At 44.1% G+C, this 13991-nt stretch overlaps 1 pseudogene; it reads left to right on the top strand.

The window, feature by feature from the left end:
- Window positions 1-213: 213 nt before the first annotated feature.
- On the top strand, window positions 214-12458 carry LOC100998868 (annotated as a pseudogene).
- Window positions 12459-13991: the final 1533 nt, after the last annotated feature.

The raw sequence follows: 13991 nt of genomic DNA, 5'->3' as shown, positions 1-13991 counted from the left end.
AATTGGAGTCTTGCTCTGTCACCCAGGCTGGAGTGCAATGGCGAGACCTCGACTCACTGCAACCTCTGCCTCCTAGGTTCAAACAATTCTCCTGCCTCAGCCTCCTGAGTAGCTGGGATTACAGGCGCCCGCCACCACGCCCAGCTAATTTTTGTATTTTTAGTAAAGATGGGGTTTCGCCATGTTGGTCAGGCTGGTCTCGAACTCCTGACCTCAAGTGATCCACCTTTCTCAGCCTCCCAAAATGCTGGGATTACAGGCGTGAGCAACCATGCCTGGCCACATTTTTGTATAATGTGGTGTATACATATAAACTTGGACACATATGTTTCCTGTGTTTGACTGAATTCAAGTATCTTCTCATCAGGTATGACTTTCAGTTTATTGCAAACTCGGATAAATGAGCTTCCAATAAGGAGAAGCCTTAAAAAACAAAGATTTTACATTTTGTCAAGATAATTTCCTGTTATCTTTATTAGATTTTTTTGAGCTTTGAAAGGGTTAAGAATTTTACATCCACGTTATTTTCTGTATTGCTTTTTAAGTCTTTGATATCACTCTGGTTAAATGAATATTATTTCACAATGGCCTGTGGTCATGTTTTCATCAAGTGTTTTGAACCTTTTGAATCCTTGGCAGACTTCTCCAAGATCAAAATTCTAAATTTTCTTTTTGTTCTAGAGTTAACTTTGGCACTTTCCGTTTGAACCCCTGGAGAGTTTTAAATGGCAGTCCCGCTGCGCCTCCTCCCTGCCCTTGCTCCCTCCCAACCTGCGGCTGCCCCAGCTGCCTGCACCCTCGGCAGCACCATGACAGATCAGGCCTTTGCGACACTGACCACAAATGATGCCTACACCAAAGCTGTCCTGGCCCTGGGCTCATCTCTGAAATAGCACAGGACCACCAAGAGGCTGGTCGTACTCGCCACCCCGCAAGTCTCAGACTCCATGAGAAAAGTTTTAGAGACCGTCTTTGCTGAAGTCATGGTAGATGTCTTAGATGGCACGATTCTGCTCATCTATCCTTAATGAAGAGGCCAGAGTTGGCTATCACGCTGACAAAGCTCCACTGCTGGTTGCTTATACAGTATTCAAAATGTGTATCCATGGATGCAGATACTTTGGTCCTAGGAAATATTGATGATCTGTTTGAGAGAGAAGAAATATCAGCAGGACCAGACCCAAGGTGGCCTGACTGCTTCAATTCCGAAGTCTTCATTTATCAGCCTTCAGTTTAAATATATAATCTGCGGTTTCATCTTGCTTCTGAGCAAGGTAGTTTTGATGGTGGGGACCAAGGCTTACTGAACACATTTTTTTTGTTTTTTCTTTTCTTTTTTTATGAGACTGAGTCTCACTCTGTCGCCCAGGCTGGAGTGCAATGGCACAATCTCGGCCTACCACAACCTCCACCTACCAGGTTCAACTGATTCTCCTGCCTCAGCCCTCCAAGTAGCTAGGATTACAGGCACCTGCCATCATGCCTGGCTAATTTTTGAATTTTCTTTTCTTTTTTTTTTGGAGACGGAGTCTCACTCTGTTGCCCAGGCTGGAGTACAGTGGTGCGATCTTGGCTTACTGCAACCTCCGCCCCCTGGGTTCAAGCAATTCTCCTGCCTCAGCCTCCCAAGTAGCTGGGATTACAGGTGCCTGCCACTGCTCCTGGCTAATTTTTGTATTTTTAGTAGAGACGGGGTTTCACCATCTTGGCCAGGCTGGTCTTGAACTCATGACCTCATGATCCACCCACCTTGGCCTCTCAAAGCACTGGTGTGTCCAGAGTTGGTTTCTGCCAGTGGGTTCATGGTCTCGCTGACTTTAAGAATGAAGCCGTGGACCTTCGCAGTGAGTGTTACAGCTCTTAAAGATGGCATGAACCCAAAGAGTGAGCGGTAGCAAGGTTTATTGTGAAGAGCAAAAGAATAAACCTTCCACAGCATGGAAGGGGACTCGGGTTGCCACTGCTGGCTGCAGTGGCCAGCTTTTATTCTCTTATTATCCCCTCCCATGTTCCATTTCTGTCCTATCAGAGTGCCCTTTTTTCAATCCTCCCCACGATTGACTACTTTTAGAATCCTGCTGATTGGTGCGTTTTACAGAGTGCTGATTGGTGCATTTTACAGAGCACTGATTGGTGCGTTTTACAATCCTCTTGTAAGACAGGAAAGTTCCCCAAGTCCCCACTTGACCCAGGAAGTCCAGCTGGCCTCACCTCTCAATCCCCCCTCTAAACATGACACCCCAACTGCTGTTGGGAATTAGGCAATGACCACTCTAGCTACTTCCTGCTGGACAGGGGCGAAGAAGGGACCCTGCAGTTGTAGTGTCCTCCAGAGGAGAACTCTCTAGGCCAGTCAAAGGGCCAGCAGGTCGGTCCAGGGGTCCTCAGTAGATGTTGTGAGTTGAGCTCATTTGGGGATCCATTTGTAAGACCATCTGTAGCTTGATGGCCTCAATCCTGGAGGAAACAAATTTGACAAGGAGGTTAAAAATACAGGGCCCGAAGGCAAGTAATAGCAAGAAGGCTGTCATGGGACCTAGAAAGGGGAGAAGCCATGTTGCCCAACTTCAGAGGTTGGTATAAGAGTTTGAAAGGCATTGTCTGATTTCAGAAGCCTTTTCCTGTAAACCCTGGGTGGCATCTCCTACTATCCCTGACTGGTTAGTGTAAAAACAACACTCTTCCCCTAAGAAGGTGCAGAGTCCTCCTTTCTCAGCAGTGAGGAGGTCTAGGTCTTGACGGTTTTGGAGAGTCACTGCTGCCAAAGAGTCTACTTGGGATTGTAGAGTAAGGATAGATTTTGTTATTTCTTGCAAACTGTCTGAGAAATCCTTTGAGAGTGTGGTGAAGTAGATAAACAGTGAAGTAGATAAACTGGCTATTCTGGTTCCTGTAGCAGTGGCCATTCCTAACTCTATAAGTAGGGGAATTAGTTGTATGGCCCTGTGCTGATGGACTTGAGCCTTGAGGGGCACTAATAGGGTCTGATTTCCTGGGGCAATGTCAATGTCGGTACTTAGGAAGACTAAGGTGCAGGTGCCTGTCCAGTTGGTGGGGAGGCAGATATAGGTTGAAGTTCCACATAAGAGGAATATGCCTTGGCTGGTTGCGTATGTTAAAAAGGTGTGTGTTTGTTGATTTCATTTTCCCATACTCCTAGAGTACTTGCCAAGGTAGCTGCGGTGAGTGGCTGGAAAGGGGTGTTGGGAGCAAACTGACTGGCTCCCTGTGTTCTATTTTCCCATTGGAAAAAAAAAAAAAAAAACTTTTTATATCTACTAGGAACCATTCAAGAGAGTGATTGAAAAAGGGGATGAAAAGACATTCACTAGTGGTGGGGGCGCTGCTGCAGGGGCTCCAGGGATGAATGGTCATGCAGGGAGTATGTTCGCCATTACAAAACCTGGACTGTTTGTTAAGCAGGGAGGTGGTGATGATTTTGGGGGAACCTGAGAAGTGGACAAGCCATCTGAATGGAGCTGTTTGGGTGACTCAGAAGTTACTGTGATCAATTGGGCCTTAAAGTTGTAGGGTATAATTACACTGATGGGATAGTAGGTGCCCTATTTTGTGAGAATTTCAGATTCTCAATAAGGCCATGGGCAAGAGAGTAGGCCATGGGAGATGCGTTTCTTGTGTTAGTTTCCTTAAGTGCCTCTTGAGTGTTTCGTTTGCCTTCTCAACCTTCCCTGAGGATCGTGGCCTCCAGACGCAGTGAAGGTGATATTGTATCCTAGCACCCTGGAAATTCCCTGAGTTATCGTGGCTTTAAAAGCTGGACTGTCACTTTATAAGCTTTGGGGAAGCTTTAAAAGCTGCCACTTTATAAGCTTTGGGGGGGCCCAAATCTAGGAATCATTTCATGAATTAGGACTTTAACCACTTCCTGAGCCTTCTCTGTCTTGCAGAGAAGGCTTGTATCCAATTTGTAAAGATATCAACACAGACCAATAAGTATTGAATCCCCTTGACTTAGGCCTATCGGTGAAGTCTAACTGCCAGTCCTCTGCCCTATTCTTTGTTCCCCCAGAGGAGCCTTACAATGTACCAAGGGATTATTCATTTGGCACACCTCACATGCTTTGACTACTTGCTGGATGGTCCGGAGGAGATTTGGCCCTGTAAATAGGGATTTGGCCATTTGATGAGTATTCTCAATACCCATATGAAAAGTTTGGTGGAGGGTCTTAAGTATTTTCCACTGGCTAGCTTTGGGTATGAGTACCTTTCCCTCTTCTGTCGTTAACCACCCAGAGGGGAGAAAACTATGCCACCGTGAAAGTCCCCGTTCTGTTTCAGTCAGGGAATACTGCAGCTTAATCTCTTGGAGAGGGTTGTTCCATACCAAGGGTCCTTCCATAGGTATTTCTAATGGGAAGTTCTACTTGGCAGCAATTTTGGCCTCAGCGTCGGCCTGACAGTTTCCTTCTGCCTTTTCTCCTTCACCTTTTTGATGGCTTTGGCATTGTAAGACTGCCACCTCCTTGGGTTTTTTCACTGCGTGCAATAACTCCATGATTTCCTTGTGGTATTTATTGGGGGTTTCCCCAGAGGTTAGGAACTCCCTTTATTTCCATATTGCAGCATGGGCATGTAGGATTAGATAAGCATACTTGCTATCTGTATACATATTTATTCTTTTTTCCTTTCCCAGTTCTAAGGCTCGGGTAAGCGCCACTTGTTCTGCTAACTGGGCACTGGTGCCTGGGGGAAGAGGTTTACTTTCAAGTACTGTTACATCACTAACTATGGCAAAACCTGCCCTTCGTATCCCATTCTCCACAAATGAACTTCTATCGCTATATAGGTTAAGGTCAGGATTAGCTAAGAGGACTTCTAAGAGATCATGTCAGGTGGCATAAGTCTGGCCTACAATTTGTTTACAGTCATGCTCAATTGGTTCCCCATCCTCTGGAAGAAAAGTGGCAGGTTGAGGGTTGCACACGTGCATATTTGAAGCACTGGTCCCTCAAGGAGTAGTGCCTTGTATCTAAGCAGGTGATTGTCTGATAGCCATAAACTTCCTTTGGCACCCAGTATGCCATTTACATCATGAGTAGTCCAGATGGTGAGATCCTTTCCTTGTATTATTTTGACAGCCTCTGACACTAAGATGGCCTCCGCCACAACTACCCATAAACAGTGAGGCCAGCCTTTTGCTATTGCATCAATTTCCTTACTTAGGTATGCCACTGGTTGTGGGGTTGTCCCATGAGTCTGAGTAAGGACTCCAAAAGCTATTCTCACTCTCTCTGTGATGTATAAAGAGAAGTTTTGTCTTGTGGGAAGGCTTAAGGCTGGAGTTTGTACAGGGCCTGATTTAAGGTTTTGAAGGCTGTTTCTGCCTTTGGTTCCCATTCTCCTAGATGAGTATTTGCCCTCTGGGTCTCCTTGATTAGAGTATAGAGTGGCCTGGCCATCTCGTTGTATCCAGGGATCCATAGTTGGCAAAAGCCAGTAATTCCAAGGAACCCCTGAAACTGTTTTAATGTCTTAGGGTGAGGATAACCCAGTATAGGCTGAATTCATTCTTTGCTGTGGGCCCTGGTTCCTCTGGCTAAGATTAGGCCTAGATATTTGACTTGTAGGCAGATCTGGGCCTTCGATTTAGACATCTTGTACCCCTGATTAGCTAGAAAGTTCAAGAGATCTAGAGTAGCCTGCTGGCATGAGGCTTCTGAACTGGTAGCCAAACGTAAATCATCCACATATGAAAGACCAGAGTGTCTGGACTTGAGAAGCAGCCTAGATCTTGGGCCAGTGCCTGACCAAACAGATGAGAGCTATCCCTAAACCCTTGAGGCAAGACCGTCCACCTAAGTTGGGATGTGTGGTCTGAGGGATCCTCAAAGGCAAAGAAAAACTGGAAGTCAGAGTGCAGGGGAATGCAGAAGAAGGCATCCTTGAGGTCCAGAACAGTGAACCATTCTGCTTCCTCTGGTGTTTGAGAGAGCAGGGTATAGGAGTTGGGTACAGCTGGATATAGAGGAATTACCACCTCATCGATGAGACTAAGATCCTGCACTAGTCTCCACTGACCATTCGGTTTTTGTACTCATAAAATTGGGGTGTTGCAGGAACTGCTGCATTTTCTTACTGGGCCTTGAACTTTTAAATATCTAACAATATCCTGTAATCCTTTATGAGCTTCAGGCCTGAAGGGTATTGCCTTTGATAAGGAAAAGTGGTGGGGTTTTAGCTTGATTTGAACTGGGTGGGCATTTTTTACCCTTCCAAATTGTCCTTCCAATGCCCAGACTTCAGGGTTGATTCCCTCCTCCAGTAGGGTACAATGAATGGGTAACTTGTCCCCCATATTCATGTAGATAATAGCTCCAGCTTTGGCTAATATGTCCCTCCCTAATAACGGTGTGGGACTTTCAGGCATAACAAGAAAGGCATGTGAAAAGTGCAAAGTCTCCCAGTTACAACTGAGGAGGTGGGAGAAATACTTGGTTACAGGCTGTCCCAGGATTCCTCAGGAAACGGACCATAAGGACAGCTGTCTGGGGCAGGAGATTAACAGTGAGAAGGCTGCACCATTGTCCAAGAGGAAGTCAATTTCCTGGTCCTCAATGGTTAAACTTACCCAGGGCTCAGTGAGGGTGATGGCATGAGCTGGCGCTTGCACCAGGCATCCTCAGTCCTGTTGTTGGATCATCTGGTTGGGGGCTTCTGGCCCAGAGGACCCTTGTCCTCTGGGTCAGTGTGCCTTCCAGTGATTGCTTTGACATAGTGGACATGGGTGAGGGGGCGGCTTGTTTCTCATTGGAGAATCTTTTTTAAAGGGTCCCTGCAAACCACACTGATAACAAGCTCTACCGGGTGATTGGCCTGCTCCATTTTCTGTCCTATCTGAACCACCAAGGTTTGTTTGTCCGAGGGCCATGACTAAGGCTGCAGCCTTTCTCTGATCTCGCTTTTCCTTTTGGGCCTGTTCCTCTAGGTCCCTATTATAGAACACCAAGGTTGCCAGGTTTAATAATGCCTCCAAATTTTGTTCAGGGCCCAGGGCTAGCTTTGGTAGCTTTCTCCAGATATCTGTGACTGATTGGATAATAAACTTACTTTTTAGGATCAATTGACCCTTGAGGGAGCAGGGTGACAGGGGAGTATATTTTCTTAAGGCCTCCCATAGCCGCTTGAGGAAGGCAGTAGGATTTTCTTCGTTTTTCTGAGTTATGGTGGACATCATTGAATAATTCATGGGCTTTTTCCTAATTCTCCTTAGTCCTTCTAGAACACAGGTCAACAGATATTCATGACTCCAGTCCCCATGATCTGAGTCTAGGTCCCAGTGGGGATCCATACTGGTGATGGCTTGCTGACTGGTAGGGAATTTGTCCCTTTCTTTGGCTGTCATTCTATCATTTACTTGACTAAGATACCAAACTCTCGGGCTGCAGCTAAAGCTGCATTCTTTTCATTAAAGGCCAGGGTTTGACCTAACAGTAGCATGATATCTCTCCAAATGAGGTCAAAGGTCTAGACCCTGTAGGACATCTATATACCTATCAGGATCATCTGAAAACTTCCCCAGGTCTTCCTTGATCTGCTTTAAATCAGAGAGGGAGAAGGGGACATGTACCTGGGTTGGGCCAAATTCCCCTCCCCCTACAGCTTGAAGGGGACATAACCGATAGCCCGGGGGGCGGGGGGAGGTTGTGGTCCCTTGGAGATTTCTTTGTTTGTTTCCTTCTGGGTGGGGGAGATTAGCGGAGGCTCACCATTAATAGGAAGGGGAGCTGTAGGGAGGCTAGGATGTGGGGGTAAGCTGAGAGGTCCTCCTGTGGGATGTAGATTGCAAGCTTTGCAAAGTTGTGGATTACCCTTCAATGAAAAGAAAGCTTGGACATAAGGTATTTCATTCCATTTGCCTTCCCTTTTATAGAAAAGGTTAAGCTGCAGGATAGTATTGTAATTTACACTTCCCTCAGGTGGCCATTTTTCCCCATCAGAGAGAGAATATTGGGGCCAGGCCATAGTGCAAAAAATAAATAAACAAAATAAGCCATGTCTTTTTCAGGGTTTGTGGGCCAAATTGGTCCCAATGGCTTAGGATGCATTTCAAGGGTGAGTTGTTGATGCCTGAGTGTTTCCCAACTAAAACAGAAAGAAAAAACTGCCCATGGTTTTGGTCTGTTTCTTCCCCTGCCCAAGAACCCACAACGGTCCCTGGACCCTGCTGTTTCGAATAGTTGCGCTCACTGAAGCAGCAGCGGAAACACTTGTTTTCCTCCTAGACCACAAAGAGGACTGAGGAAGGTCAGATTTAGTGGCCCTTACTGATGCATTCTTGAAAACCTGTACCCTTGCCTTTCCTCTTAGACCACAAAGAGGATCGAGAAATGTCGGATTTAGTGGCCCTTACCGATGCATTCTCAAAAACCTGCTAGTTAGAGTCCTAAGTGTTTTCTCCTGTTGGTATTGGGACCTTACCCTTGTCCTATAAAGACGATATGCCTCAAAATGGAGTGAAAGGCCATACCTTGAGGGAGGGAAGGGATCTCCAGGGTTGGAAGAGTGACACCTTTTGTCCTCACTTCTCATCATATGAATAGGAAAGATATCCCCCCAATTTAGGAGTCTATAATTTCTGAGGCTCCCCATATCCTAGCTTCAGGAATAGCCTTTGTTAGGCCTGCAGTCTGAGGAGGGATCCTAAAAGGATAGATGGTGTTCCAGATAGTCCGCCCGATGGGGCTCCAGTAAAAAATTATGTGTCCCAGGGTGCCTATTTCCCATTGAAGAATTTTGGTTCTTTCTGATTGGTAAGCCCAGGTGCCTAAAGAAGGGAACAGAGTCCTGAAATCTCTATTAGAAATCATCCTTATAGGAGAAACTAGGGAGTGGTTTTTAGAAGCAGGACTAGGCTTGGAGAAGAGAGGCAAAAGGAAGTTTGACTGACAGGCATTAGGACCCAGGAGGCAAGGGTCAGGATAAATAGGATAGATAGGCAAGTCTCATTTGGGTGATGTAACTGAGAGCTCCGCTCATGGCTGCAGGGACAACTAACTTTTTGTTGGGACCCTGGAGCTGAATGGCTTTCCTCTCTGCTGACCCTCGGCTCAGCCCAGAAGTGCAGGAAAAGCGGAAGCTGGTTCCAGGCAAAGCAATGGTCCTGACTTCAAAGAGTTGGGGATTGTTGGAGAGCCCTTTCCCAGAAAGCCTGAAACCTATGTCTTTAGTCTGGCAGCCACACTAGTCGCTTTTAACTGGCCAAGAGGTGCCCAGTGTTTAGGTCCCGAATTCTAAGGAAAAATAGGACAGAATAGCAAGTGAAAGGGGTCCAATGGTACTCACCGCATGGCAATATCCTGGATGAGCCCCCAAGATGTGTCCAGAGTTGGTTCCTGCCACTGGCTTTGTGGTCTCACTGACTTTAAGAATGAAGCCATGGACTTTTGTGGTGAGTGTTACAACTCTTAAAGATGGCACGGACCCAAAGAGTGAGCAGTAGCAAGGTTTATCTTAAAGAGCAAAAGAACAAGCTTGAACAGCATGGAAGGGGACCCGAGTGGGTTGTCACTGCTGGCTGGGGTGGCCAGCTCTTATTCACTTATTGTCGCCTCCCATGTTCCATTTCTGTCCTATCAGAGTGCCCCTTTTTCAATCCTCCCCGTGATTGGCTACTTTTAGAATCCTGCTGATTGGTGCATTTTACAAAGCGCTGACTGGTGCGTTTTACAGAGTGCTGATTGGTGCATTTTACAGAGTGCTGATTGCTGCGTTTTATAGAGTGCTGATTGGTACATTTTACAATCCTCTTGTAAGACAGAAAAGTTCCCCAAGTCCCCACTCGACCCAGGAAGTCCAGCTGGCCTCCCCTGTCACTGGGATTACAGGCATGAGCCACCATGCCCAGCCAATTTTTGTATTTTTGTAGAGACAGGATTTCATCATGTTGTCCAGGCGGGTCTTGAACTTCTGACCTCAGGTAATCCACCTGCCTTGGCCTCCCAAAGTGCTGGGATTACAGGCGTGATCCACTGCACCCAACCTGAACACAATTTTTAGCAGCTGGGCAACAATAGATATCAGAAAACCCTTGCCATTTATTTATAACCTAAGCAGCATCTCTATATACTCCCATCTCCCAGCATTTAAAGTTTTTGGTGTAAGTGCCAAAGTTGTGCATTTCCTGTACGAGTCAAACCATGGAATTATATTTATGATCCCCAAACAAAAAGTGTCAAAAGTGATCCAGAGTTTCTCATCCTGTGGTGGAATATCTTTACCAACAATGTTTTACCTCTGCTTCAGCAATTTGGCCTTGTCAAAGACACCTGCTCACATGTAAATATGGAAGATGTCTCAGGGGCCATGTCACATCTGTCCCTTGGGGAGATCCCAGCTATGACACAGCCTTTTGTATCCTCAGAAGAATGGAAGGAGTGGTGGGAACAGGGCCAGGCTGATTATATGGGAGCAGATTCCTTTGACAACATAAAGAGGAAACTTGACACTTACCTCCAGTAGAAACACTGCATTTTCCTGTGGACGCATCCACTTCACAAGCCTTGTTTCAAATACTAAGTATATAGAGCTGGGCTGAGAAAAGTCTGTTACAGTTGGCAGAGGTTTTCACTAAAATGTAGCAGATGAGAGGTTTTGTAGGATAACAGGTGAGAACTGGGCAAAAGTTGTGAAGCAGCAATTCTGTTATATGGACAGTGTTCTGCTTTTTAATCCTATTTAGCTCATCTCAGAAATTCTCACTTTTGTTGATTGCCAACAATCAACTCAAGGGAAACTCAATATTAAGCTGTTAAGATGACTATTATCAGTTCTTAAAATCTGCAGAGCATGGTTCCAAATCACTCACTCCCTTTGGAAGCAGACATGGCATTTATCCCTTGCTTGCTTGCTGGTTGTACCTACTTTTCATTAGACCTGCATATTAGAATTGCCCAATGCTGCCAGAGTGAGTAATTGTAATTCTGCTTTCAGGTAAAGATAGCCTATATTAACACTGTTGAGTGATTCAAAAACGTTATCAACAAATAGTATTCACTCATTTTATTTCCTGGTCTTAGTTTCTGAAGATGTTCACCAGTTTTCTATGTACAGTAAGACACCATGCTAAAATGCTTTTGTTCAGTTCTGTATATTTGAAAATAGCAAATTCAGTTCTCTGATGGTTACCTGCAGTGGCACCCTGTATGAGAAATGAAGAAAAATAAAATAAAATAAAATAAAATAAAGGATATATCTCTCATTTTGTAGAGATGCTAAATAATTAAGCTCATTTGATGTATTAAATGTATAGAAAGTCATTATTACTGTCAAATAATAAGTCATACTAGGTTTTTTTCTGTTACATTTATGGGTATATTATTGATATAAATTTTCTAGAGTAATATAGAATTCTTAAAAATCTAGTATATTATCAGTCATGATTTTGGTTATTAGATTGTATGTCTCAAAAATAAATACATTTACTTGTCAATTGCTGATTATAATAAATGTTCATCAGATTTTAAACATGGCTAATTTGTCTCTATCATCCAGGGTTTTCATTTTTTTCTAGTGGCATCTAATCAGATTCATGGAAAAGATTCTAACAAGTACTCCTAAAACAAGTTTCTAATAACTTTAAGATCAGTAGACTAAAAGTTTTCCAAAACTCTGAGAAATTCACAAAACTGCTAATTAAGATCAAAGGAAACAAAAATTAATTTCATGAAATTGAATAACTGATGAAGATGTTTTTATGACTTTTATTTTAAAACTTGGTTTTTTACTTAAATGTTTTGTTTTCCAGATTTAAAGAAATTTTCTCTTAAGCTATCTATAGTTTACAGCAATTTGGTAAAGTATACTTTTGTGAACAAAGGTGGAAGCATGTGCTTTTCCTCCCTACTTGATCACTCCAAAATTCAGAAGTTATTTGTGAATTTTCTTATGGCAATATGGTTATTTGCATAAGTTCAGTAAAAATCTGTTCTCTCTTTATAACAGGATACAATTGGAAACATGGGTTATATTACCAATGCCTTGAATAAAATATCGTATTTGAAAGCGTGAATAGAACACCTGGTTTCAAGAGTTCTCAGCCTTACAGTGACGTGAGTAAACTCTTATCACTTCCTGGCAGGCCCAGGAACCTTCACACTGTAGGAAAATCTAAAGTCTTCCTTGGTTTTGGCTTCCTAGCCCCAAGAAGTTTTTAAATCTGACATTTCTATGTGATCAATGTAGAGAGAAACTATTTCTAAAAGAAAAACTATAATACACCTGTTATTAGATTGTAGCCCTGTGCATTGTTTTTGAGTTCTTATTATCTACCTATAGCCAAGATTAGATTCTAAATTCTTCTGCATCCCCCCAATCGAACTTTCCTCCATGAGAATACTAAAAACAGGGCCAGGTGTGATGGTTCACGCCTGTAATCCCAGCACTTTGTGAGGCCAAGGTGGGTGGATCACTTGAAGTCAGGAGTTCAAGACCAGCCTGGCCAACATGGTGAAACCCCATCTTGACCTACAAAAAAAAAAAAAAAAAAGCAATTAGCAGGGTAGCAGGGCATGGTGGTATGTGCCTGTAATTCCAACGGCGACTTGGGAAGCTAAGGCAGAAGAATCGCTTGAGCCCAGAAGGCAGAGGTTTCAGTGAGCCGAGATTGTGCCACTGCTCCAGCCTGGGAGACAAAGTGACACTGTCTCAGAAAAAAGAAAAGAAAGAAAAAGTAAAGAAAATACTAAAAATGGGAACTGTTTTGTTCCTGAAGCCCTATAATTCAAAACTAGATGAATTTTAAAGAATAAGTCTTATGCTTGATATATGGACCACATAAAAATCGCACGACACTGCTCAATGCCATCATCAGAGATATTCAAACTGCAAACCAGGACATTTCCATGCTATAGACAGCTTTTCTCAAGAGGTCAGAACAACACTCCATATCATGAGACTCTTTTCTTTTTTAGACAGGGTCTAATTTTGTGGCCCAGGCTGGAGTGCTATCGTGTGGTGTGATCTTGGCTGACTGCAACCTCTGATTGTCAGGCTCAGGTGATCCTCCCACCTCAGCTTACCAAGTAGCTGAGACTACAGGTGTGCACCACCATGCCCTGCTAATTTTTCTATTTTTAGTAGAGATGGGGTTTCTCCATGTTGCCCAGGCTGGTCTTGAACTCCTGGGCTCAAGCGATCCACCCACCTTGGCCTCAAAAAATGCTGGGATTATAGGTGTGAGCCAGTGAGCCCGGCCCATGAGACTCTTAATGCTTACCTTTCCACTTGACAGGATAATAGTCGTTTGATTCATTCAATTGGTTGCCTTTAAGCCTAGTTCATAGCTGAAAACCATTATGCTAACTAGGATTGTCATAACACTATTAGTTTTACTTTATATTTTACCTTTTAAAATTTGTATCTGTTACCTGTTAAACTTTTGAAGAAGTACAACTCCTAACAGAATAATTCTGGTCCTGAACTTTGAGATTATAGCAAAAACTACAGAACAGGCAAAATTGGATTTAACAATAAACGCCAGGTACACTTAGCCTGACAGCCACTCTTTTCAAACCTCCCTTGTTGCTCAAATGTGCCTTCAAAGGTTTTGACACTGACTCCTAGTCACCAATCACTTCTTCAACATGGGACCAGACCAGCAACCTGGGGCAGGTCCATCCTGGCACCAAGGGACAATCAAAACCTACCTACAGGATGATTGATCAGCGATGCTTTTGGAGAAAGATCTTTCTCAAAGGGGGGAATGTAAAAGTGCTCAGAATTAAAATAGAGTCACTTATGTTGAAACAAAACAAAGCCCTGACAAATAGAGCCAGGGAAGACCATGAAGGGAGGGTTCTCATGTACATATGACTAACTATTACAGGCAGTGGCTTACGCCTGTAATCCCAGCTTTGGGAGGCTGAGGTGGGTGGATCACAAGGTCAGGAGATTGAGACCATCCTGGCTAGCATGGTGAAACCGTGTCTCTACTAAAAATACAAAAAAATTAGCCGGACTTGGTGGCAGGCACC

The sequence above is a fragment of the Papio anubis genome, chromosome 8 (genome assembly GCF_008728515.1).
Source record: "Papio anubis isolate 15944 chromosome 8, Panubis1.0, whole genome shotgun sequence".
NCBI classification, from domain to species: domain Eukaryota; kingdom Metazoa; phylum Chordata; class Mammalia; order Primates; family Cercopithecidae; genus Papio; species Papio anubis.
This window is presented reverse-complemented; position numbering and strand designations above follow the sequence as displayed.